Source organism: Aptenodytes patagonicus, chromosome 24 (genome assembly GCF_965638725.1).
Source record: "Aptenodytes patagonicus chromosome 24, bAptPat1.pri.cur, whole genome shotgun sequence".
NCBI classification, from domain to species: Eukaryota; Metazoa; Chordata; class Aves; order Sphenisciformes; family Spheniscidae; genus Aptenodytes; species Aptenodytes patagonicus.
In genome coordinates, this window is record NC_134972.1 from 6,477,797 (window position 1) to 6,503,451 (window position 25,655).

Sequence of the window (25,655 nt, forward strand, 5' to 3'; positions counted from 1 at the left end):
CCCTTCCAACCCAAACCTACGATTCTATGATTCTCCACCTCCAGCTTTTGTATAAAAATTACACAATGTAATTATAGAACGGTAATGTTTAACTAATATATTACAATAGTAAGAAGTCTGGAAAAAGTTCCCAAAAGATCAGGCAGAGCACTACTGTTTTCTTTAAAAAAAACCCCACAGAGTACTCAGACTGCTTTCTGCAGGCTGGATACAGCCTTTAGGACAATTCTGCATCCAGCCTATGGTTTGATCCTGTATATTCCTCTTACCCTAAGGCTTACAGAGAGCAAGCCACAGACCAAATGAATTCTCTAGCAGAAACAGGTTAACCCTGATCATGAATGTTCCTGGCAGTCCCACGTACATCTACCACTAGGTTTATTTACAATGTGTTATGTAATACATAGGCATTGACAAATCCCTCTATTTTCCCTGGGAAATAACGTTTGTGGTGCTTCTGGCCACATTTCAGGTGGTCCCTAGGAAAGTACAAATTCCAGGAAACTACAGTATCAACTGAAGCCTGCTCATCTTCAGTATCACCTTCTCCTGACAAAAACGTGCCCCAAAAGACAACAACAAAACCAAAAGAACACACCAACAGGGATGTACCTGTCCAAGAATACTGCAAGACACATGTAATATTGCCAGAAAAATTTTGAACCACTGTGCAGGCAAAGAGGTTACCATTTACAGCATTTTGAGGAGTATGTGAATACGCACAACAAATCTATCCCTGCCAGGAAATGCCAACTGCGAACACAAAAAGGAATGTACAACCCCAACAGAAAATATCATTGTATCTTTTTTCCTTAAAAAGCAAATCTGAACATGTGACTGGTAATTGTGATCAAAGGAAGATGTGACATGACCCTCCAAACATTCTGGATGTGTAGGTGGGACTAAACGATGTTTGTGAATTAAAAACATGCATGCTTATTAAGACAGGCAGTTTAAGTTTACCACCAAATCTCTACATCACCATTTGCTGACACTGTTCAACTTTGGGTATCCAGAGCTGCACTGAGTTAACGTGAAAGCACCTCCTAGTAACATCCAGCTAAGAACTATGCCTCCCTAACGCATAAATAGAAGAAAATGCAAACTGTGCCCCGTTCTCCTTATGCTGGGTTAGAATCTGTGACAGGAATTTGATTCCACAGTTTGGAAAAGCTCCAAGTTCGCAGCCTAAGGAAACTGGAGTTTCCTGGGTCTCAGAGTAATTCTAGAGCTAAAGTGGTAATAGACATCAACTTTAGATCAGATAATACATGCCAACACTCATCACTGACCCAAGAAGGCAACCTCCTTCTGTCCTACCCAAGGGTTTCAAATCCAAAACACTTTCTTCCTAAAACAGGACGCTAGCTTATTTATTTGTAGCACCATTAATACATACCTTGAGATTGGACTAGAGATACATTACACAAGCAATCAAGCAACTGTTTGGAGGCACTGGAGCCTTTTGGGTAATGTTTTCCACCACTGTTAGCATAAGAAGAAAAATTAAAAAGACAGAACAGATGCTGAGAAATTTAATGTACAGTAGAGATAGCTACGGTGAACAAGTAAGATCGAGACGTAAGTCCTTTTTCTCAGCAGGAAAGTAGGCACCAATTAAATAAATAAAATGCTCAACAGACTGGTATAATTTGCAAGTTATACAGATTAAAAAAGAAGAGATGTGAGGAACAGCCGAAGTACTGACTACAACATTTCTTTTGTATAGTACTAAAGTGTAAACACACTACACGTATAAAAAGTATATGTATTAAATAAAAGTATAGTTCATACAATCATTACATAATTATTTAAATATATTTTAATATACGGTAATATGTATTTCTGTGTGTATAAATATCTATAAAATCCAAACCTTTACTCTTCCTCTGGCCATACGCATCTTTCACCTCAATGTACACCAAGAAGTATTCGTAAAATAAAAAAAGTGATTATCTATAAAATTCCATTAAAGCCTGTAGCTAAGAAATATTCTGAGAAGACTGCTACAAAATTCATGAAGAATGCAGACATCACCAGTTGATGATCATCATTAAAAGCACAATGTTCCCACATCTGACAATTTTTTTAGAAGACGAATCCTAAAGTTTTGCCTGTTACATTATTTTTTTTTCAATAACGTACTGAAATAGTTTTTGCCATTGGCATCTAACAGCACCCAGTTCCTAAGTCTGCAATCATCAAAATCATTAACTAAAAGTGGTTGTTTCAACAACTACGCTGTTACATTTACCTGGACGTGCTAAGGGTCAACAGAAGATGAGGATCGTGACCTCTGCTGGCACTTATTCCACCACATTCATCCTGACATAGTTTGATGAATGCCAGAATTTGTCTGTCTTCATTCGGTGCAGCCGTCCCACGAGATCTGCTGCTGTCTGCCCCCAGGAAACACTGTTCATCCTCAAAAACTCCCGATAGACTGCGCCCCTAAGCAGGGCATTATTTTAGTCCTTAATCAGATGAGCACAGCATCAAAATAGAGCAAGGAAAATGCCTTAGTTAACACTTACAAAGTTTGCAGTGCATCAAATGTTTTCCAACCTATTAACAACTTAGGATGTATGAACCACTCATAAATATGACCTGCATTACGCATACCTGTACATACACATGTATACATACAGGCACATGTGCGTGTATACACCTACACTACTACATTTCCCTCCTCCCCTCTATTTTCTAGTCTGAAAGTATCAAGCTCAATGTCAAGTTAAACACACGCAAGTAGTAAGGCACCAATCCACTTCAGATCAGTTATTTCCTTGTCATCCAAACTAACACTCAAATCCCCATGAGTCTCAAAAATTACAATTCTAACATTCAATGAAACCTACTGTCAAATGCCAAAGCTGCCAAAATTGGAAGCTGCACTAGGAAGGGAATTCTCATATGCGTGTATCTCTCACTCTCTCTCCTATTGTTTAACCTATGCTACCTGTAAGCATTATTTTCTTGATGCAGTACTTTAACCTGTGCATTTTCAGCACAGCAACAACCATAAGCAATAGTGCCTTCAATTCTTTTGTGGACACTAAACATAACTGCAACTTTTTTTTTCCCCTGTCCTCGTTTTGGCTGGAATAGAGTTAATTTTCTTCCTAGTAGCTGGTACAGTGCTGTGTTTTGGATTTAGGATGAGAAAAATGTTGATAACACACCGATGTTTTAGTTGTGCTACGTAGTGCTTACACTAGTCAAGGACTTTTCAGCTTCCCATGCTCTACTGAGAAAGCTGGAGGTGCACAAGAAGCTGGGAGGGGGCACAGCCAGGACAGCTGACCCAAACTGGCCAAAGGGATATTCCATACCATGTGACGTCATGCTCAGTACATAAACTGGGGAAAGCTGGCCGGGGGGGGCCGCTGCTTGGGGACTGGCTGAGCATCAGTCGGCGGGTGGTGAGCAACTGCGTTGTGCATCACTTGCTTTGTATATTATTCTTATTTTTATTAGGATTTTATTTTATTTCAATTATTAAACTGTTTTTATCTCAACCCATGAGTTCTCTCACTTTTACTCTTCCAATTCTCTCCCCAATCCCGGGGGGGGGGGGGTGCGCGGTGAGCGAGCAGCTGTGTGGTGCTCAGTTGCCGACTGAGGTTAAACCACAACATCCTCCTCCAGACATAAGCAGTTATTGACATTTTCCACATCATGGAACTGGAATCCAATTGTTGGGGGCTATGTCTGGTAACCTAAGCCTCTAAAACCAATGCTGCTAGTTGCTGTGTTTATCAACCCAAGCAAGCGCTGGGCAGTGCTGTGCCTAGATTCAGTAGCGTCCTATCAAGGAAGCCACATGGAAATACACCTACAGCCTCCTTGCAGATAAAGGAGCAACAAGTAGTTCACTTCCCAGGTCTCAGAATAATTCTAGAGCTAAACCCACCATCTTCAGATTTATGCTCAGATAATACATGCCAACACCCATCACAGACCCAGGGGAACTAACAAAGCAGCTCCCTTTGTACCTCACGGGGGACAGCAGGGCAAGAGAGGTGCAGCTAGGGAGCACGCACCCAACCCCTAACTCTCAACATGGGAGTGAAGCTTGTTAACTCTTCATAAAAGGACAGCTGCGCTGAAATAAGTCGAAACTTACACAGTCGCCTTTCAATGTCCCATACGAAGCTATACAGACCACGTGTTTCTCCAAAACTAACGTGCTCGGGGCATCAGGTTTTCTTATCGCGTCCTGTCGCGGTGTCACCTTTAAAACGCACCAAAAAAAAAAAGTCAGTTGTGGCGCCCGCTCGGCGGGCTTCCGCGCCCGGGGGTAATTCGGGCAGCTCGGCAGCAGTAAGTGCCCGTTCGGACGCAGACCTTTCTCCGTTCACTCTGACCGCGGGGCACGTTCCCGCCTCGCTTCCCGGCCCGGCCGAACCCTCCCCGGGGAAAGGGCGCGAAGGAAACGCCCCCGCCGCGGCTGAGGCGAACCACCACCTCGCCGCTGACCGCCCCGACCAGCGGGACACCGAGATCCCGCCGAGGGATCCAGGGCCCCCACGGACTTCCCGCCCCCGGGACCTCCCGCCGCCAGGCCCGGCCCGGCCGTGCTCAGCCGCACTGCCAGGTCCCACCGCACCGCTAAGAAGGAGCGAGGGGAGCCGAAGCCCCCACGCCGCCCCACGGCTGCGGAGGCCGGCGGCCCCGGGTCGGACCCCTTCCCCACCACGCGGCAGCAACACCCGCTCCCGCCGCCGCCCGCGCCGGAAGGAGCGTCCCGCCGCGGGGCGGGGCAAGAGGCAGCTCCCGGCAGGGCCCCGCTATAGCTGCCCGCGCCATTCGCCTGACCCGCGCCGTTGGACCAAGGCAGGACCCGGCGGTCAGGCGGGACGCCCTGCGGCAGGGAAGGACCCCGCCCGGAAGCGGGGTCTCCACACCGGCCGCCGCGGCTTTGTAGAGAAGCCGGTCCTAGAGCTCAGCCCCGGGGCAGGTGAGGGTGACTGCGCTTCCCCTCAGAAATAGAACCCTTTCCTTCCTAATTAAAACTGATCAGTCTGATTGCGCTGTTAATTACTAACGTTGGACTCTGGCAGATGTGGGCCGTGCCGGGCGGGAACACTGTTTTGAGGCTATGCAAGAAAAATCATGTTTAATGTTGGCTGGCATAGAGCAATTGAAAATGAGGTCTATTTTTTGATTTGTTTTTTCGGGGGTGTGTGTATTTTTGGGGGGAAGGGGTCCAGGGGAGGGGTTTGAGGAGTTATGGGGGTGCGTTGGGTGTTTTGATGGGTTTTGATGGGGGGGGGGGGTAAATACAGCAAATACTTGTCCAGCATGTCACAGTATTGACCTTCCCGCGGCTAAATAAGATGGCTGTTTACAGCCATTAAGCACTCCATTAAGCAATGCAAACTTCATACCTGGTGACAGGACTTGTACTGTCTAGCGCTACATTCAGAGGGTGGGTGACAGGGACCGTAGTGAAGCAAGGGCGTTTCGGTGAGTAGTTGCAAATGAATTCACAGGAGGGTTGAGGTGGGGAGGGACCTCTGGAGGTCATCTAGTCCACCCCCCCTGCTCAAGCAGGGCCACTCAGAGCCAATGTCCCAGGACCATGTCCACTTGGGTTTTGACTCTCCAAGGATGGAGACACCACAATCTGTCTGGGCAACCTGTGCCAGTGTCTGACCCACCCTCACAGTAAAAACAAGTGTGTCTTCTTGTGTTCAGGTGGGATTTCGTGTGTTTTAATTTGTGCCTATTGCCTCTTGCCGTGTCAGTGGGCGCTACTGAGGAGTGCCTGGCTCCCTCCCCTTCCTTCTATCCCATCAGGTGTTGATGCACATTGATAAGATACCCCTGAGCCTTCAACAGGCTAAACAGTCCCAGCTCTCTCAGCCTCATGCTCCAGACCCTCCATCATCTTTGTGGCCCATCCCCAGACTCTCTCCAGTATGTCCATGCCTCTCTTGTACTGGAGACCCCAGCACTGGACACAGCACGCCAGGTGTGGCCTCACCAGTGCTGAGCGATTTCCCCAAGAAGTCCAGGGAAAGTGCATTCTGCCAGTGCTGAAAGAAGGGCCTATCAAAGTTTAAAAAAAAAAAATTCACAAAAATTCCTCCTTCTCAGGAAATGCAATTAAGTACATACACTGATGGAAAGGAGTAATAGGTTTAAATGTACTGGATTTGAAATAAATGTGATGCTGTAAGCCATTCTTAAGAAAAAGCTACACACTTTCACTTGAATCATCCTAATGGAATATTTACTTGCTTAAGAAGTGTAGTAGTGAAAGAGGCCATGCTCTCTGAAGCTGATATTCTGTTACTGCTGGATAGTATCTAAATCCTTAAAAGCGACACACATGCAGACAACAGCGACGCAGGCCTTGGTGTTGCTGAGCCGGAAGGGCTGTTCAGCTGCTGTGGGCTGTAGCGTAGTGAGAACTGCAGTACAGCTGTAACATACTTCAGACACTGGACAACTTACCTGAAATACAATTTAAATGATTTGACAAACAAAGTGCATAAAAGCAACCACACCTGTCTGCTTAAAAATAGTTTTTTATTAGAATGCAGCAATGCCTGTCAGAAATAACATTTTGATCATCTAATTTTACAGCGAAAAAACATTGTGTTGTGAGGTTCTCATTTTTTGCCCTTGGACTTTTGGGGTAATATCCAAGTTTAGAACAACATTGTTATAACTGAAAATAAGGCACAGTTTCCTACAGGTTATTTTGCATGGGATCAGTTAAAATGAAACCATGTTTAAAACTGAATGATCATACTTTTTTTTCCTCACTATGATAAAAACACATACCTGTATTTCTCAAGAGCTGTACTTAACATTCCATCCATAAAGAAGAAGTCTTCCTTAAGGCACAAGAAAACAAGTATTTTCTTCATAAATGTTACAGGTTCCTTTGAGGCATAGAGATAAATGCATTGAATGACAATTTCTGTCTTTGCTAGATTCAGGTGAATAAGATGGTTAAGTCACTGAAAAGAAGCCCTATGAAAACAAAAACTAGCTTTTGTTCATACTGACTCATGAATGTGTGTAAAATATAGATAATCTGCAAGTAATAATCTGGCCACCGTTTGAGAAAACTAATACCAATCTGTGTTGTAATTTATGAGAATGTATGTTTTTGAAAGGTCCAGAAGTCAGTATGTATTGACTTCCAATTTTTTTAAAAGGTGCAAGTTTCTAAAGGCCACAAAACCACAGTGTTAGCATATTTATTTTAGCAAGTGGTGACCTAGAGACCATGTGCTGCAACATGGTATTCCTGAGGAAGCAGAATAGCTTTTTTAAATTTCCCTGAGATCTATTAATTTGATATCCACCCAAACTCCAGTGATAAAACAGTGGTAGCAAATCTGTATCATTTTAAACAATACAGAAACACCGAAAATCCAATTCCTTGTTACATGCTGAATGTCCTCACAGACAAAAAGAAAAAAAATTAAAAAATCAGAATTTCATTCACTTTTTTGATCATATATATTTTACAAGGAAGGTTTTTACCTCTTCTCCCACCAAAAGCCAAAGATTTGAGTGACAGAGAGTGAGTGGGGAAAGACGACAACCAATCACTTCGAAATTCAGAAATGTTTAGAAAACCGGTTTTCTGAAAAAAGTTTTTTCTGAAAAAAAAGTTTTTTAGTCAGAAGGAATGAAGTGAGGGAATGGACGGGGAGTACAGAAGTAGTGCTTAATCGTGTACACAATAAAAAGATTTGGAAGGAAAAAGAGTTTTTCCATGCCTTTCTAATTGTATTGAGAAATGCACTAAAATCCTCTTCCATGAGAACACAGAACTCTACAGCAGTGGCCAGACATGCTTGATACATTTCTTTAAGCCTTATATTTGCCAACATGTTCACGAGCTATGATCATCCTTTGAATTGGAGCAGTTCCCTCATAAACCTGAAAAGAAGAATTGCAATAATGTTAGCTGATAATTTTTTAAAATATTTCAACAGATCTTTCTACACTTGTAAACCTTCACAGCACTAATCCAGTGTGGATTAGGATGTGCAGAAAGGCAGAGTAAACTGAAAAAATTCCAGTGTGACTTGAGTAACTACAGTGGGCTAAATGCAATAAACCACATACAAGATATTGAGAGACAGTCTTGTTCTCTCATATGCTGTCATCAAAACTCGGTAAGGTTCTCATGAAATTAACAGACACAGTGGGTGAAGAAGGATGGGGAAAATGTCTTATCTGCAGAAGGAAATACATAATTTAGGTTTTACAAAGTAGATTTTGAAACGGTGGGTGGAGGGGAGGAGGTGACCTGTGCTGAAAGTGGTGTATTTTCTTTGACTAGCCTTTCAAGGCCATAGCAAATGCTCCCTTTCATCCATTTATTCCCACTGCTCCTTCTTAACTAGTATTCTCTTCAACACAGTATTTCTTTTTTTATTTCTTTTTTTTTAACCATGTATTCTTGCATTTTCCTCTAGAAACATTCTGCATCCTCCCTCTGCTCCATTTGGCTTGCTGGCAGCAAAGCCAGAGATACACAACAAAACACGGATGTAGGTCTAATGCAGAAAGAAGGCCATATACTCCACAGGTACAGTGCAATGTGATTCAAGGGCAACATAGTTTAGGGGTTTAAGCGTTTCACCTCCCAGTTCTGAACCTACTTTGGCAAATTGCTCAAAGGCATGCAAATGAGGACACCAGGGGAGGTTTAGATTGGATGTAAGGAAAAATTTCTTTACTGAAAGAGTGGTGAAACATTGGAACAGGCTGCCCAGGGAAGTGGTGGAGTCCCCATCCCTGGAGGTACTTAAAAGACATGTAGATGAGGCGCTTAGGGACATGGTTTAGTGGGTGGTGGTGTTGGGTCAACGGTTGGACTCAATGATCTTAGAGGTCTTTTCCAACCTCAATGATTCTATGATTCTATGATTCTAAATTCACTTTCTCTGTAGTCATAAAATAGCGATAATCTTCCCAAGAACCTTACAGAACTTTTCAAAAATAAAGACGCTATAAGCTGTGGTCACATTAGTTTTTTGGTTCAGTGGAAATGGTTCATTCTCAAAGTGAATTCTCTGACTGCTGCTTACCCTGTATCTAAATTACTTGCTGATGAGGACAGCCATGAAACTCAAGTGTAAAAACATCAAAATCCATAGTCTTCTTAAGTAACCACGAGAAATGTTTTGGTTTATAAGCTAATGGGAGTACTTTCAAGCATCATTGACAATTAAGGGAAGTTTTCTGAATTTGAGAAACTAAGTTAGAGTTTCTATCATAGCAACGTAGATTTGTAGCCAGACAGAAACCCATAGCAAAGCGTGGACATAGAAGAATGTTACCAGTAAACACAATAGCAGAACTGTGTCATACTGAGAAATATCAAATATATGAAAGAAAAGAACAGGTGGAAAACAAAGTGTCTGTACATGAAACAGATGGCCAAAAGCATATACCATCTGGAACTGGGCAGGAATATAGGGAAGCGTAATCAAGAGACATGGATGAAATAATCGTAAAGACAAAAGCCTTTCCTGTATTCTTTTGGGGATGAAGGGAAGCAGAAAAAACACCAAAAATTTAATACTAAATCTGATTAATTTGAACAATTTAAAAAAAAAAGTCATCTACCTAGTCATGCATTTGTGATGGATCAGTGTAATGGAAAGTCTAAATAACTGGGATGCTGTAAAATCAGTCTCAACTTTCAAATAAACTTCTAACCCTCCCAACCTCTTTCTCTAGAAAAGCACGCAACCTGACAGGAAGAAAGCCCAATCATAACAAAGTTCAGTTACTCATTCATTTCCTTACTTGCAGGAGTACAGTTAGGACTAAGAACCTTTAGATTCCAAACCAGTAGTTTTCTATCCTTAGATAGAGAAAAATTCTTGGCTAGTGAGGGTAGTTGTAATTTTAAAGTCGGCTGTAACAGAAATTTCAACTACCTAGAATCGTAAGAATAATAGCTGTTACAACTAACATTGCAGATCATGGTCCACATGCATTTCTTGACATCATCTATTTTGATGTTTTATCTAGTCATTATTAATGTCAGAACCAGGTGGTCCAGATTACTGGTTTTGCTGAACATAATTAAATCATTCTTGCGGAATAAAGAACTGTAGTATAGTATATGCTAAGAGAAGAATTACAACATGGAACCCTTTCTTGGTAATAATACTGCAGAAAAAGATCTGGGGATTATGGGTGACTATGGGCTAAACATGAGTAAATATGAGTATGTTTTGTTCTTTTTGGGGGAAAAAAAAAGCTAATCACTCCAGGTTGTGCCACAATTCTGTTAATACTACATATGCAAGATAATTAATCCATGATACTCAGTGCTGATGATATCTCAACTGAAGTAATCTGCCCAGTTTATGATACCAAAGTTTCAGACAGAAGGATTAGAGCACAGCAAGAAGTGATGAAGAGAACAGCATTATACATAAACTTACAGAATACCAAAGCAAGCATTGGTATTTTGATCAGTGTTTTCTACAGTGCTTTTTTCTAAGAGTTCAAAAGCTTCAAAATGAAGAGTCCACAAATTTCAAAGAATTACCACATCAGAAAAACAAAACCACACCACTAAATTTATTTCTCTTGTGTAGGTTAAGTTGTTGATCTAATGCAAAGAGTTTTGTATGCAGGAATTTGCCTGATTTGAATGCCCTTTCTTTAAATGGCAGGATTACTGCTCTCATCCTTAAAACTTTTTTTGTATGTGTACATCATGATTTCAAATAAGTAGCCATTAGTTTATTTTATATAAAATGTATGCATTACTATAAAGATCACATTCTCTCTTTTACTCACCTGGTAGATTTTGGCATCTCTAATTAGTTTTTCTACAGGATATTCAGTATTAAATCCATTTCCTCCAAAAATCTGCACTGCCTCTGTATCTGCTTGGTTTGCAACATCACCCGTGAATGCCTTTGCAATGAAAGCATAGTAGGTATTCCTGCGACCAGCATCAACTTCCCACGCAGCTCTTTGGTAAGCCATCCTAGCCAGTTCCACGTTCATTGCCATTACCTCTTGTATCAGAGCAGTGCTGACCCATATTCATTTCCTGAAAAGGGAAGTTTACAGAGATGCAACTAAATTGGATTCTTCCAAGGTACAACACATTTTCATTCTTTAGTTTACTCAAAGCGTAAAGTAAGCTTTTTTTTCCCCCCCAAACACTTCAGTTTTATCTAAAAATCACCATATATACAACAAATATTAGTTTTGCATTTACAGACCAGCATGCCCTTAATTTGTCAAAGCTGGGCAGTTTACTTTCTCTGTATGTGAAATCAGTTCTGTAGCTGTAATCGCTTGTTTGTCTTTTTCTAGTTCAACTATATCTTTTGTGATGGGAGAGGAAAAAGTAAAGAACCTAATAGGCAGGCAGTAGTAAAATACAGCTGTACTACAAACAAACAAACAAATAAATAAATGAGATTTTCAAGTTTTCAGATTCCTTTCTTAATGTTCAATGTCTAGTTTTGCCTGCTACTAAAAATAGTACTTTCTTTGTTTTCTTCCCCCCCCTCCCCAAAAGAGAACTAGCACCAGTGTCTCTGAGGCCTATTCCTTGAGCAGGAGTAGCTAAAATTAAAGCACGCTGTATGTTTATGGTTAAAGATGTCCACCTTGCTTCTTACACTTGCAAAGGCATACTACTTCACATTAATTGGCACTTGTCAATTAAATGGTTCTCAAAGATTCTTTTGTAGCTGTACAAAGTTATCTTATTTTAGACCATTATGAATAATTCCTTATATGAATTGATAAAATTATAATTATTAAGTACGTCTTGTGAGTAGTTTCTGTATGTTGTGAAAATGAAAAGGTCATTGTACATGAGCACATGAAAATGTTCAATTGCATAACAGTCTCTTTTCTTTAATGGCAATTTGTTGCATTATTGGTTATAGAAGCGAATAATAATTCGTGGCTTGTCAAGTCAGAGATAACACTTCACCTTTCTTCCAATTTGGATGCCAGAGCTGTTTGCTTCCACAATGAATCCAGTAAAGGCTTTGCTTGCAGGAGCTTTTGGATCTGGATTGGTACGAGCTAGCAAAAAATACCTAGTGTAAAACAAAGACGAGGGGAGTCAGTTTATCCTCACAATTAACAATCAGATACTTTTTTAGCTAATATGTTAAATGTTTTTATGTGTCTTTGTACCATATAATAGATCTATCGATAAGTTAACCCTTTTTTCTTGGCCCTTCCAAAAATAACCTGAGAGGGAGCGTGAGAGAGGAAGTTTCAGTGCATCTCTTACCGCAAAAGTCAAGATTTAATAAAATTACTTCAGATCAACATGCAAAGGTTCTCCTCCTTTTCATTGTAAGTCTTAATATTACCATCAGCTTCACAAATAGTACAAAAGAAACCTATTCACAGCACATACACAAAAATCAATGCTTAGGAAATACAGTATTGCATGCAAAATGTTATCACCTGATTTTAAAGATCTTAACTTTGTTCTTCTAAGTATAAGTTGTAAATAAGTTTTTTTTTCTGTTAGAAATTAAACAGTTGTAAATCACATTTATGGTGTTCAGCAGTATCAAAAGATAGCTGGTAGATTCTCTTTGATGGTTCTGCCTTGAACAAGGAAATAAGTAACAAGAAAATTCAGCTTTATGCATAAATGTAGAAAGTTTTTCCTCTTGAATTAAAAAGAATTTATGTGTTGGGGATGAGCATGATCTTATGTGAAACATGATGAAAGAAGTCTATATTGTAAAGCACCTCCATAGACACCACAGCAAAATCTGGATTCTTTGGCACTTGGAAAATGTCTTCCCTTAAGAAAATAAAATAAAACACCACAATCCTAGAGCTTTTCTATCTTCACTAGAAGTGAGAGATGTTTCCTGTAGAATGAGAACCAACTGATCTCAGTCACCACACCCACAAAGCAAGGTCCCTTGAACATGAGCCTCTCGAGTACTTTGCGAGTTAACTCTTCTGTTGCTGCCCTTCCCTGAAAAGAAAGCGGAATTAATTTTGTTTGATAGCAGCAAAAATTGAGAGGCATTCTTGAATAGAGTTGTCATGTCATCACTCAGTTTCCTTTCTAGGCATTGCACAGCACTGAGACTGCTTTCTTATACCTTGTCCTGATAAACTGGTCACTGATTAAAGTGTAGTAGGGTGAAACATAATGCATGTTCAGCTTTGTAACAGATCTTTAAAGAAAGACTAGTATCTAACTTGAGGGGGAGACACCTCAGTATAGAACAGAATAACAGAGAACGTAATGTGAGTCAAAAGTCAACACACCCATTTACTTTCCCACCATTTGTGAGCCACATCTTCTGGCCATTAATAACATACTCATCTCCTTTCTTCTCAGCCTTAGTTTTTATACAAGCCACATCAGAGCCTGCTCCAGGCCTGTTACACAGTAAGCCTAAAAGAAAATAAAATGCAAAATCTTGAGGAATAAAAGTTCTGTTTTTAAGCAGCCACGAATTATTGCAGAATTATGTGCACCAAACTGATCTGTAAAGGTTTTAAGTGAACTGCGTGGAAAACTCCAAAATACTACATCAAAAACTCAACAACAGTCTGAGCAAGAATCCAAACGTGTGTGTTAATTTTCCTTATAAATCCCTAATAATACTTAAAATTGTTTTTTAATGATAAACAAAACCATTCTGTAACTTTTAATAAGTCATCACTTCCTTATGCTTCACAAACTCTGATATGAAAGCTGAGTATCTTTAAAATCTGAAAATAAGAGCACAGAGTAACATTTTATGAGTGTCGTGGTTTAACCCCAGCCAGCAATTAAGCAGCACACAGCTGTTCGCGTACTCCCTGCCACGGTGGGATGGTGGAGAGAATCGGAAGGGTAAAAGAGAGAAAACTCATGGGATGAGAGAAAGACAGATTAATATGTAAAGCAAAAGCCGCACACACAAGCAAAGCAAGACAAGGAATTCATTCACTGCTTCCCATCGGCAGGCAGGTGTGCAGCCATCTCCAGGAAAGCAGGGCTGCATCATGCGTAATGGTGACTTGGGAAGACAAATGCCATCCCCTGGCGATATTCCAAAATCTTTGCCTTCTGGCCAATCCATGATCACTTCCAGGATTCCTGGCTGACTGGGGTTTCCTATTTGAGCCCGTTGTGTGATCAGTGCGACCCACTTACTCCACATAGCATCAGTTGCATGATCATTGCTCTCTACAACTACCTGAAAGGAGATTGTAGCGAGGTGGGTGTCGGTCTCTTCTCCCAAGTAACTAGCGATAGGACGAGAGGAAATGGCCTCAAGTTGCGCCAGGGGAGGTTTAGATTGGACATGAGGAAAAGTTTCTTTACTGAAAGAGTGGTTAAACATTGGAACAGGCTGCCCAGGGCAGTGGTTGAGTCACCATCCCTGGAGGTATTTAAAGACGAGTAGATGAGGCACTTAGGGACATGGTTTAGTGGGCATGGTGGTGTTGGGTCAACGGTTGGACTCAATGATCTTAGAGGTCTTTTCCAACCTCAATGATTCTATGATTCTATGTGTACAGGGGACCCTCCCTCTGAATATCCGGCCTAGCACCAGAAGTCGGGGTGCCAGGAGGAGCTGTGCTTCAGTGCCGATCACTTCCGAAGCAGCTCGAACCCCTTCATATGCTGCTAATATCTCTTTTTCAGTTGGAGTATAGCGGGCCTCGGATCCTCTGTATCCCCGACTCCAAAACCCCAGGGGTCGACCTCGAGTATCCCTTGGTGCTTTCTGCCACAGGCTCCAGGTAGGACCGTTCTCCCCGGCTGCGGTGTAGAGCACATTTTTTACATCTTGCCCTGCCCGGACTGGCCCCAGGACTACTGCATGAACTATCTCCTCTTTAATTTGTTCAAAAGCTTGTCGTTGCTCAGGGCCCCATTTGAAATCGTTCTTCTTTCGGGTCACTTGATAGAGAGGGTTTACGATCAGACTGTAATTTGGAACATGCATTCTCCAAAAACCCACGACGCCTAAGAAAGCTTGTGTTTCCTTTTTGCTAGGTGGTGGAGACATGGCTGTTATTTTGTTGATCACAGCCATGGGGATCTGACGACGTCCATCTTGCCATTTTATTCCTAAAAAATGGATCTCCTGTGCAGGTCCCTTGACCTTACGTTGTTTTATGGCAAAACCGGCCTTCAGCAGGATTTGGACTATTTCCTTCCCTTTTTCAAAAACTTCTCCTGCTGTGTTGCCCCACACGATTATGTCATCAATGTATTGCAGGTGTTCTGGAGCTCCACCCTGTTCCAGTGCAGTCTGGATCAGTCCATGGCAAATGGTAGGGCTGTGTTTCCACCCCTGGGGCAGTCAGTTCCAGGTGTACTGGACACCCCTCCAAGTGAAAGCAAACTGTGGCCTGCACTCTGCTGCCAAAGGGATTGAGAAAAACGCATTAGCAGTGTCAATTGTGGCATACCACTTGGCTGCCTTTGACTCCAATTCGTTTTGAAGTTCTAGCATGTCCGGCACAGCAGCACTCAGTGGTGGCGTGACTTCATTTAGGCCACGATAGTCTACTGTCAGTCTCCACTCTCCATTAGACTTCCGCACTGGCCATATGGGACTGTTAAAGGGTGAGCGAGTCTTGCTGATCACTCCTTGGCTCTCCAGTCGACGAATCAGCTCATGAATGGGAATCAGGGAGTCTCGGTTGGTGCGATATTGCCGCCGGTGCACCGTGGTGGTAGCGACTGGCACCTGTTGGTCTTCGACCCTCAGCAACCCCACAACAGAGGGGTCCTCCGGGAGACCAGGCAAGGTGGACAGCTGTTTAATTTCTTCCATCTCCAAGGCAGCTATACCAAAAGCCCACCGGTACCCTTTTGGGTCTTTGAAATACCCTCTCCTGAGGCAGTCTGTGCCAAGGATGCACGGAGCCTCTGGGCCAGTCACAATGGGGTGCTTCTGCCACCCATTCCCAGTTAGACTTACTTCGGCTTCCAATACAGTTAGCTGTTGTGACCCCCCCCGTCACCCCAGAAATACAGATGGGTTCTGCCCCTATATGTCTTGATGGCATTAGGGTACACTGTGCACCGGTGTCTACTAGAGCCTTATACTCCTGTGGGTCTGATGTGCCAGGCCACCGAATCCACACAGTCCAGTAAACCCAGTTGTCCCTTTCCTCCCCCTGGCTGGAGGCAGGGCCCCTCTAATCCTCATCACAGTACTCATTTCTCATTTCTTGTACATACGAGTCAGAAGTTTCTTCATTAAGATCAGAAGTAAGATCAGCCCTTCTACTCTATCTGGGGAACTGCCCGCTGGAAACTGGAGCAGCAATTTTCCTGGAAGAACCCCCTTCTGTGATTGTTTTCCCTTGCAATTCACGTACCCGTGCCCCTAGGGCTGCGGTAGGTTTTCCATCCCACTTCCTCATGTCCTCTCCGTGGTCATGCAGGTAAAACCATAGGGTGCCCCGTGGTGTGTACCCTTTATATTCTCTCTCTTGAGCAAAAGAACGCTGACTCCTAAGAGCCGAGATATTGGTCCGTACAGGTGAGGAGTAGGACCTATCCTCTCTGAGTTGCTGGATCTCCCGGGACAGTTTTTCGGACAGTTTCTCCACAGCCGAGACGAGGGAGGAAGAAAGACTTTCCTCGTATTGCCGGAGTTGACCAGCCAATTCATCCACCATTTGTTCCTCTCCATCTTTCCAGGTCATCACTGCCAATGAATTGGCATATGGCGATGGTGAGCTCCTTATAAACTTCCGCCACATGGGTCGTGTGCACTTGACTTCATCTGGATCTTAGGATAGCTGTTCATTGTTCAGGTCACCATAAATCACCTCCAGCACAGCTAATTCCCTCTGGATACCCTTCTCCATGGTGATCCACTTGCTTGGGCGACATATGACATCTTCCTTAAAGGGATACCTTTCCTTCACGCTTGACAAGAGTCGCCTCCAAAGGCTGAGGACTCGTGTCCCTTTTCCAATTGCTTTGTCAATGCCCCCTTCCCTAGAAAGGGATCCCAGCTGCTTGGCTTCCCTACCCTCTAATTCCAGGCTACTGGCCCCATTATCCCAGCATCGGAGCAGCCAGGTGACAATATGCTCACCTGGACGGCAGCTGAAATCTTTTCGTATATCTCGCAGCTCACTCAGGGATAGAGATCGGGTGGTCACTGCCTCGTTTATGAGTTCTTCCTCTTCTTCCTCCCCGAGCAGTTGTCGGCCCTCCTCCTCCTGTTCTCATGATGGCCCTTCTCCAGTGTAGTCTGCCTCATCCACTTCTTCCTCGGGCTCCCTTTTAGAAGAATTTTCTTCCTTACTAAACGAGCAGACTTCCAAGATTTCTTCTTGTGTACAGGGGTGACTGATACCGGCACAGGTTGGCTTTTTGGTTCAGCCACAGGGCGTGTTGCTGGGGTCTGAGTGGCCGCAGTGCATGTCGTTTTACCGTCAGATCCAGAGACCTTCTCTTCCCTTTGAGGGTACTGAATGGTGTTGAACAGGGCTCGGTAGGCATGGGCCAGGCCCCAGCACGTTGCAATGAGCTGCATCTCTCTGGAGTTGCCAGGGTGACAGCATACTTTGTCCAAATATTCTACTAACTTTTCAGGATTCTGCACTTGCTCAGGGGTGAAGCTCCAAAACACTGGGGGTGCCCATTGGCCTAGGTGCTTGCCCATCTTGTCCCACACACCCTGCCACTCATAACTACCCAGCCTTGGGGCAGATCTCTGGATGATATTCTTAAATTGCTTATTAACTTTAGACAAAACCGAAACAATATTCCAAAGAAATACCAATAGAAGTATCTTAACTGCCCAAGGCTGTTCAAAATACTGAAAAGTTACTCTAACGAAGGAGGAGACATCATAGAAGAAGGTAGTGACACTGCCATTCTGTATTTCCTCTGTAAAAAAACTCTCAGAAAAGTTACTGTAATTGCTAGTTGTCTCCACGAAGTGGTATCTGTAGTACAGTAATGACTTAATTGCAAAATTCAGATACCAAATTAAGACCAAGTTCAATGTTTTAAAAATAAACCCAGCAAATAGACCACAGCAAACTGCAAAAACCAACACCAATCTTTAACATATACAGAAAAAAAAAAACCCACGATGCCGATTACACAAATCAATATCGAGAACAGAGAAACCAACATTGTGACCCACAACTGTTAACAGATATAAGTTCCTTAATACACTCCGGTTAATCTGTTATTATCTCAAACCCTTCATGCCCCACGTTGGGCGCCAAAAAGGACTGTCGTGGTTTAACCTCAGTCGGCAACTCAGCACCACGCAGCCACTCGCTCACTCCTCCCCTCCCCCCCCCCGGTGGGATGGGGGAGAGAATTGGAAGAGCACAAGTGAGAAAAACTCGTGGGTTGAGATAAAAAGTTTATTAATTGAAATAAAATAATAATAACAATAACAACAATAATATTGTAATAATAATAATAATAATACACAAAGCAAGTGATGCACAGTGCAATTGCTCACCATCTGCCGACCGATGCCCAGACAGTCCCCGAGCAGCGGCCCCCCCGGCCAGCTTTCCCCAGTTCATGTACTGAGCATGACGTCACATGGTATGGAATGTCCCTTTGGCCAGTTTGGCTGTGCCCCCTCCCAGCTTCTTGTGCACCTGCAGCCTTCTCAGTCGGTAGAGCGTGGGAAACTAAAAAGTCCTTGGCTAGTGTAAGCATTACCTAGCAACAACTAAAACATCGGTGCGTTATCAACTTTGTTCTCATCCTAAATCCAAAACACATCACTGTACCAGCTACTAGGAAGGAAATTAACTCTATCCCTGCCGAAACCAGGACAGCAGGGCCTTTGGATATCTACCTGGGGCTCGAGGGCTGTGAACACAAGGTCTATCAGGTGGAGAAGGACTCGACTCCTCCTCTCCACTCCCTGGTCACAGGCAGGAAGCACAAGGGCATTACGCACAGGGACTCAGGATTCCCTCTCCAGCAGGATTCAGGTGGGCAGAGTGAGCTGCTTGCTTGAGAGAAAGGCTGGCATTTTGTCTCTAAGGTATAGAACAGTTTTCTCACCCAAGTGTCTTCAATTTGCTCCTTGGATTCCCTACAGCTTGATGGAGCAGGGACAGAGGTGATGACTGTGACTGCTCTGCCTGGGGTGGCTGCCTGGAGAAGTAAGAGGAGATGCTCTGCATGAGGAGTGGCAAGCTGGATTTGTTACAAGTTCACAAACATCAAGACAGCATGTCAGGGAGCATGACCTCCCACTCAAAACAGGATGGTGTGTATTCCCAGTTCATTGCAAATCATCTGAAAACCAGATGTGGCTCACACTGTGCAATGCTGGGTCAGATGTTGAAGAAATTGAGAGTAACCACCAATGCTGTGCGTTGTACACAGCTACTTTGATGTGACCGTTCAACTGAGTCCCGCTCAGCTTTTGGTGTAACACGTGGCTCACACCGAGGCCCAATGTGTGCTGGGAGCAGCACCCTTAGGTCAAAGTGAGAGCAGCATGTTCGCAGGACTGTGATGGAGAAGCACTCTCACCGTTGGCTAGGTAACTGTTTCGCTCACAGACACGCGCATTAGAGAATCTGCAAGACATTGGAGAACCTGTGAGGTATTTGAGAAGGTGTAGTGAATCCACAAATTAATGAATTCGAGAATTCACATGACAGACTAATCTGTACAAAGGGGATTGAGCCTTTGCTTTTTTTTTTTTAACCAGATGAGCTCACGAAATAAATTTTAATTTACAAAGTGCATTGTCCTGTAAATTTGAGAGATCCAAATGAACCATGACACTTACCCATGGAAAGGCTTTTGCTATCCACATACAAACTGTGCTTGCTTTAGTCAGGTTTGTAGGAGGGGTTCCCAGGGAAGGCAAGCTGGTGCCTTTCACTCTCATCAACAAGCCCTTGAGGAGCCGGGCACTGGGCTGCCTGGACACAGGACAGAGCTCTCCAGAAATGTCTCAGCCTCTAAACAGATCCAAAGGTTCCTCTGGAATTCCAGGAACAGAGATGCTTGCGAGAATTGAAACTGTCCCGTGACAAGAGTGAGGAACCTGTGTCCCCATGCCGGGAATGGGAACGGGAGCACATCCACAGCTTTCACTTGCGCTGCTAATCCTTTCCTTCATACGCTGTAGTCCAAGTATTAGCTACTAGTGTTGGGAAAAGGGCAACTGTGCTCCCCACTGAGTATACAGCTCCCACAGGGAAAAAACGACAGGGATCGAGTCCAGCTGTGTAATGACAGCTGGTGCCATGAGCAGTAGCCCAGTGCCCTGGTATGAGGGCAAGAAGCTACCTCAGGGAGGTTGGCTATGGGATATACAGCCCTTGAAGGGCTGTATCTGAACAGGTCTGAGAACACTCAGAGCCACAGCTGGCCCAGAGTCCAGGTGGACATGCTGTTCGGGGGTACCAATTCACCAGCCCCGTGCCTGATCACTGCAAGTTGGATCAGGACAAGAAATCTGTTTTCTTCCACTGTGCTTTTGTCTGACTTGCTTGTGCTGTCGAGGTGTTCCTCACCATTCTTCCTTGGTGTTGGAGAGGGAACTCTGGGAGCTCTCTTCCTGACACTGATGGGGAAACAGGAGCAGGGTAGTGCCCAATACCACCATCCCTTCCCAAACTCCTTGCCAGTCTCATTGCTGACCCCAAGTGCAGCTACGGTGCTGTGAAGTGGCAGCTGCTGCCGCTTCTCCAGTTTAACAGATACCTTCCAAGGGAAGAAGGCTGTGCTTTGACAGTGACCCAATGCCACAAGAAAGCCTTGCCACAATGAGAAGGTTGCACCCCACAGGGGAGAGGGGATACAGACAAAACCTGCACTTTTATAGGGGTTATGGTTTCTCCAGTACCAAACTCCTGAAAAGCCCTCTGCAGCATGAGCCATCTCTTGCCCTGTCTCAGGGGTCCAGGCTCATTTTGTGCTGTGCTGAGCATCTCCTCCAGCTCACTCAGGGCTCCTGGGCACTTGCCTGGCCATATTGCTGAGAGGTGAACAGATCCCTCCTAGCTGGGTACCAGAGCCCTCTGCCTGATCAAGCACAGCACTCATGAGCAGAGCCTCACAAGAGACTCTGCCAGTCTGCACAGCGCAGATAGAGTCAAACAGGTCAAGGAAGAAGCAACAGCCCATGGCCATCTAGCACAAATGCCCCAGGGCAAGTGTAGGATTACAGCTTAACCCCTTCCAAACTCAAACAGGAATTCACAATGGCCCAAGCTCTGCATGCGAGCAGCAGATGCAGAAGCCCATGTTTGCTTTTTTGCTAGGACTGTCTCTAAATGCAAGTCAAGCCTTCCAGCCTTTCAGATCAAGGACTGCAGGGAAAGGGGTAGTGAAAAAAAAGCAGGTTTGCATTTTCAGGAAGGGCAAATGAAAATGCCTTTAAAAATACCTTTTGCAGGGTAGAATGTGTCTCTGTCTACTAAGGCAATATGGTAGAGATAAGTGCATGTATTTCCTGCAAAGAAACACCACTCTGGCTTGGTACTTTCCTGGACCTAGGAGAAGAGGCTTTGTAGGGACAGTGGATGGCTACACAGCTCTGCAGCTCCACAGCTCTTTTATGGAACTACTCACACAGTAGGTGTCAACTCCATTAGCATGGTCTCCTCAGTAGCCTTAGTCAATCAGTAATGAAATGAGTAACCATGATGAGGGTGTGGGGGAAAGAATTTTGTTAGTAGGAAAGCAAGAGGAGTCCCTTCACTATAATAGCATTAGTTTGCTGAGTAAGATTTTCTAACTTTTTTAGTTTTTAAAAAGGGAGAGAAGACCAATTTATTGGTTCAAGGAACTTTGTCACTGTGGTTGTCAGACAATACAATACTTAGAGACAATCCTGCTGGTCAAAGGGAAGGGGTTTGAAAGGGCCAGTCAAATCTGGCGAGTTAACAAATGGTTACGGGACTGGTGCCACAGCCAGGGGTTCAGCTACTTAGACCATGGGACTTGCTTTGAGAAACCTGGTCTACTGGGGGCTGACGGGGTCCATCTGTCAGAGGAGGGGAAGAGCATCTTCAGTCATAGGCTTGCCAGGCTGGTGAAGAGGGCTTTAAACTACAGATGCCGGGGGAGGGGAACCTCAATCCATCCCACTCCTACCAGTTTGATGCCAGGGCCAGCAATAGATGCCCAGAGCCTGGGGAAGGATCACAGGTCAGCAAGAGAGCACCTGAAGAGCAGGACAAAGGAACTCCAGCCAGAAGGACATCTTCATCGGGGGCCCAATTTAAATGCCTCTATGCAAATGCACATAGCATGGGGAATAAATGAGGAATTAGAGACGTGCGCACGCCTGCAGGGCTACAACCTTATTGGCATCACGGAGATGTGGTGGGATGGCTCCTATGATTGGAGTATTGGGATAGAGGGATACAGGCTCTTCAGGAAGGACAGGCAAGGGAGATCAGGAGGGGTTGTTGCCCTCTATGTCAATGACCAGCTGGAGTGCCTGGAGCTCCGCCTGGGGATGGATGAGGAGCCAACCAAGAGCTTATGGGTCAGGATTAAAGGGAGGGCAGGGACAGGTGACATTACGGTGGGGGTTTGCTACAGGCCACCCGACCAGGAAGACCGAGCGGATGAGGCCCTCTATAGACAGATAGGAGCAGCCTCACACTCACAAGCCCTGGTCCTCATGGGGGATTTCAACCTCCCCGATATCTGTTGGAGGGACAACAGGGCAGGGCGTAAGCAATCCGGAAGGTTCCTGGAATGCGTCGATGATAACTTCCTTCTCCAAGTGGCAGAAAAGCCAACGAGGAGAGGTGCTATGCTGGACCTTGTTCTCACCAACAAGGAGGGGCTGGTGGGGAACGTGAAGCTCAAGGGCAGCCTGGGCTGCAGTGACCACAAAATGGTGGAGTTCAAGATCCTTGGGGCACCGAGGAGGGCGCAGAGCAAGCTCACTACCCTGGACTTCAGGAGAGCAGACTTTGGCCTCTTCAGGGATCTGCTTGGTAGAGTGCCATGGGACAAAGTCCTGGAGGGAAGAGGGGCCCAAGAAAGCTGGGTAATATTCAAGGATCACCTCCTCCAAGTTCAGGAGCGATGCATCCCAACAAAGAGGAAGTCAGGCAAAAATGCCAGGAGATGGATGGATGAACAAGGAGCTCCTGGACAAGGTCAAACACTAAAAGGAAGCCTACAGAGGGTGAAGCAAGGACGGGTAGCCTGGGAGGAATACAGAGAAATTGTCCGAGCATCCAGGGATCAGGTTAGGAAAGCTAAAGCCCTGATAGAATTAAATCTGGCCAGGGACATCAAGGGCAACAAGAAAAGATTCTATAGGGCAGATCTCTGGATGATATTCTTAAATTGCTTACCAACTTTAGACAAAACCGAAACAATATTCCAAAGAAATACCAATAGAAGTATCTTAACTGCCCAAGGCTGTTCAAAATACTGAAAAGTTACTCTAACGAAGGAGGAAACATCATAGAAGAAGGTGGTGACACTGCCATTCTGTATTTCCTCTGTAAAAAAACTCTCAGAAAAGTTACTGCAATTGCTAGTTGTCTCCACGAAATGGTCTCCGTGGTACAGTAACGGCTTCATTGCGAAGTTTACATACCACACTAACGTCAAGGTCAATGTTCTAAAAACAAACCTCACAAGCGAGACATCACTATTCACTGCAGACCACAGCAAACTGCAAAACCCAACACCAATCTTTAACATGTACAGCAGGAAAAAGAGCACGATGCAGATTATACAAATCAATATCGAGAACAGAGCAACCAACATTGTGACCCACAACTGTTAACAGATATAAGTTCCTTAATACACTCCGGTTAATCTGTTATTATCTCAAACCCTTCGAGCCCCACGTTGGGCGCCAAAACGGACTGTCGTGGTTTAACCTCAGTCGGCAACTGAGCACCACGCAGCCGCTCGCTCACTCCTCCCCTCCCCCCCCCCGGTGGGATGGGGGAGAGAATTGGAAGAGCACAAGTGAGAAAAACTCGTGGGTTGAGATAAAAACAGTTTAATAATTGAAATAAAATGATAATACTAATATGATTATAATAATTATAATAATACACAAAGCAAGTGATACACAGTACAATTGCTCACCACCCGCCGACCGATGCCCAGCCAGTCCCCAAGCAGCAGCCCCCCCGGCCAGCTTTCCCCAGTTTATGTACTGAGCATGACGTCACATGGTATGGAATGTCCCTTTGGCCAGTTTGGCTGTGCCCCGCTCCCAGCTTCTTGTGCACCTCCAGCCTTCTCAGTCGGTAGAGCGTGGGAAACTAAAAAGTCCTTGGCTAGTGTAAGCATTACCTAGCAACAACTAAAACATCGGTGCGTTATCAACTTTGTTCTCATCCTAAATCCAAAACACAGCACTGTACCAGCTACTAGGAAGGAAATTAACTCTGTCCCTGCTGAAACCAGGACAGGGTGTGTGGAAGGGCTGCCAAGGGCAGGTGAGGCCCAGCAGCAGCTTTCAGTCCCGGCATGTTTCATGTGGCAGCAGTCGCTGGACATTTTCAATTTTGGAACTGAGCTGAGGCGAGACAGAGAGGAAATGTTGGCACAGTGAGGTGGCTAGGCAAGCTCAGAACCCTAGTGTCTGTGGGTCTCTGGAAGGGCTGCCAAGGGAAGATGAGGGCCAGCAACAGCTTTCAGTACTGGCACCTTTTGTGTGGGAGCACTCACTGGACATTTTTGATTTCAGTACTGAGCTGTGGCGAAGGTCAGGGAGAATGTCGTCACACATAGTTGGGTAGGCAAGCTCAGATCCCCCGAGTTTGTGGGGCTGTGCAAGGGCTGCCAAGGGAAGGTGAGAGCCAGCAACAGCTTTCATTCCTGGCACGTTTGGTATGTGAACAGTAGCTGGACGTGTTCAGTTTTGGAGTTGGGCTGTGGAGACGCTGAGAGGGAACGTCCAAAGTGAGGTGGCTATGCAAGCTCAGAGCCCAATTATTTGTGGGTCTGTGGAAGGGCTGCCAAGGGAAGATGAGGGCCAGCACGAGCTTTCATTCCTGGCACCTTTGTTGTGGGAGCAGTTGCTGGACGTTTTGAGTTTTGGAGTTGGGCTCCGTGGGCGCTGAGACAAAGCATGTTAGGAGAGTTACGTGGCTAACAATCTCAGAGCCCGAGTGTTTGTGGGTCTGTGGAAGGGCTGCCAAGGGAAAGTGAGGGCCAGCAACAGCTTTCAGTCCTTGCACCTTTTGTGTGGGAGCAGTTGCTGGATGTTTTCAGTTTTGGAGCTGGGCTCTGTGGGCGCTGAGAGAGAGCATGTTGGGAGAGTTAGGTGGCTAGCAATCCCAAGCCCCAGTGTTTGTGGGTGTGTGGAAGGAGTGCTAAGGGCAGGTGAGGGCCAGCAACAGCTTTCAGTCCTGGCAGCTTTCGCATGGGAAAAGTAGCTGGACGTTTTCAGTTTTGGAGCTTGGCCCTGGAGACACTGAGGGGGAACATCAGCACAGTGAGGTGGCTGGAAAGCTTCAGATACCCAGTGTTTGTGGGTCTGTGGAAGGGCTGCCTAGGGAAGGTGAGGGCCAGCAACAGGTTTCATTCCTGGCACCTATGTTGTGGGAGCAGATGCTGGACGTTTTCAGTTTTGGAGCTGGGCTCTGGAGACGCTGAAATGGAACGTTGGCACAGTGAGGTGGCTAGGCAATCTCAGAGCCCCAGTGTCTGTTGGTCTGTGGAAGGGCTGCCAAGGGAAGGTGAGGGC

General features: G+C 44.9%; 3 long non-coding RNA genes and 2 other non-coding genes across 6 annotated transcripts; 1 reads left to right on the forward strand and 4 right to left on the reverse strand.

Moving 5' to 3' along the window:
* Nucleotides 1–1,208: 1,208 nt before the first annotated feature.
* LOC143170627 (small nucleolar RNA SNORD45) lies at nucleotides 1,209–1,293 on the reverse strand. Its single transcript, XR_012997081.1, has one exon. It is a non-coding gene; the product is annotated as a small nucleolar RNA SNORD45 (small nucleolar RNA).
* A 229-nt stretch (nucleotides 1,294–1,522) lies between these two features.
* On the reverse strand, nucleotides 1,523–4,673 carry LOC143170531 (uncharacterized). 2 transcript variants are annotated; one of them, XR_012997063.1, is made up of 3 exons: nucleotides 4,610–4,673; nucleotides 4,127–4,234; nucleotides 1,523–2,474 (listed from the first exon to the last, which is right to left on the reverse strand). It is a non-coding gene; the product is annotated as an uncharacterized LOC143170531 (long non-coding RNA). The 2 variants fall into 2 exon arrangements; XR_012997062.1 differs by lacking the exon at nucleotides 4,610–4,673 and adding an exon at nucleotides 4,348–4,565.
* Nucleotides 3,881–3,963, reverse strand: LOC143170629 (small nucleolar RNA SNORD45). The gene has a single exon (XR_012997083.1). It is a non-coding gene; the product is annotated as a small nucleolar RNA SNORD45 (small nucleolar RNA).
* A 209-nt stretch (nucleotides 4,674–4,882) lies between the features above and the next one.
* Nucleotides 4,883–19,699, forward strand: LOC143170588 (uncharacterized). The gene is made up of 4 exons (XR_012997069.1): nucleotides 4,883–4,960; nucleotides 8,451–8,563; nucleotides 14,645–14,742; nucleotides 19,053–19,699. It is a non-coding gene; the product is annotated as an uncharacterized LOC143170588 (long non-coding RNA).
* LOC143170589 (uncharacterized) lies at nucleotides 7,425–12,072 on the reverse strand. Its single transcript, XR_012997070.1, has 3 exons — nucleotides 11,957–12,072; nucleotides 10,798–11,056; nucleotides 7,425–7,908 (listed from the first exon to the last, which is right to left on the reverse strand). It is a non-coding gene; the product is annotated as an uncharacterized LOC143170589 (long non-coding RNA).
* Nucleotides 19,700–25,655: the final 5,956 nt, after the last annotated feature.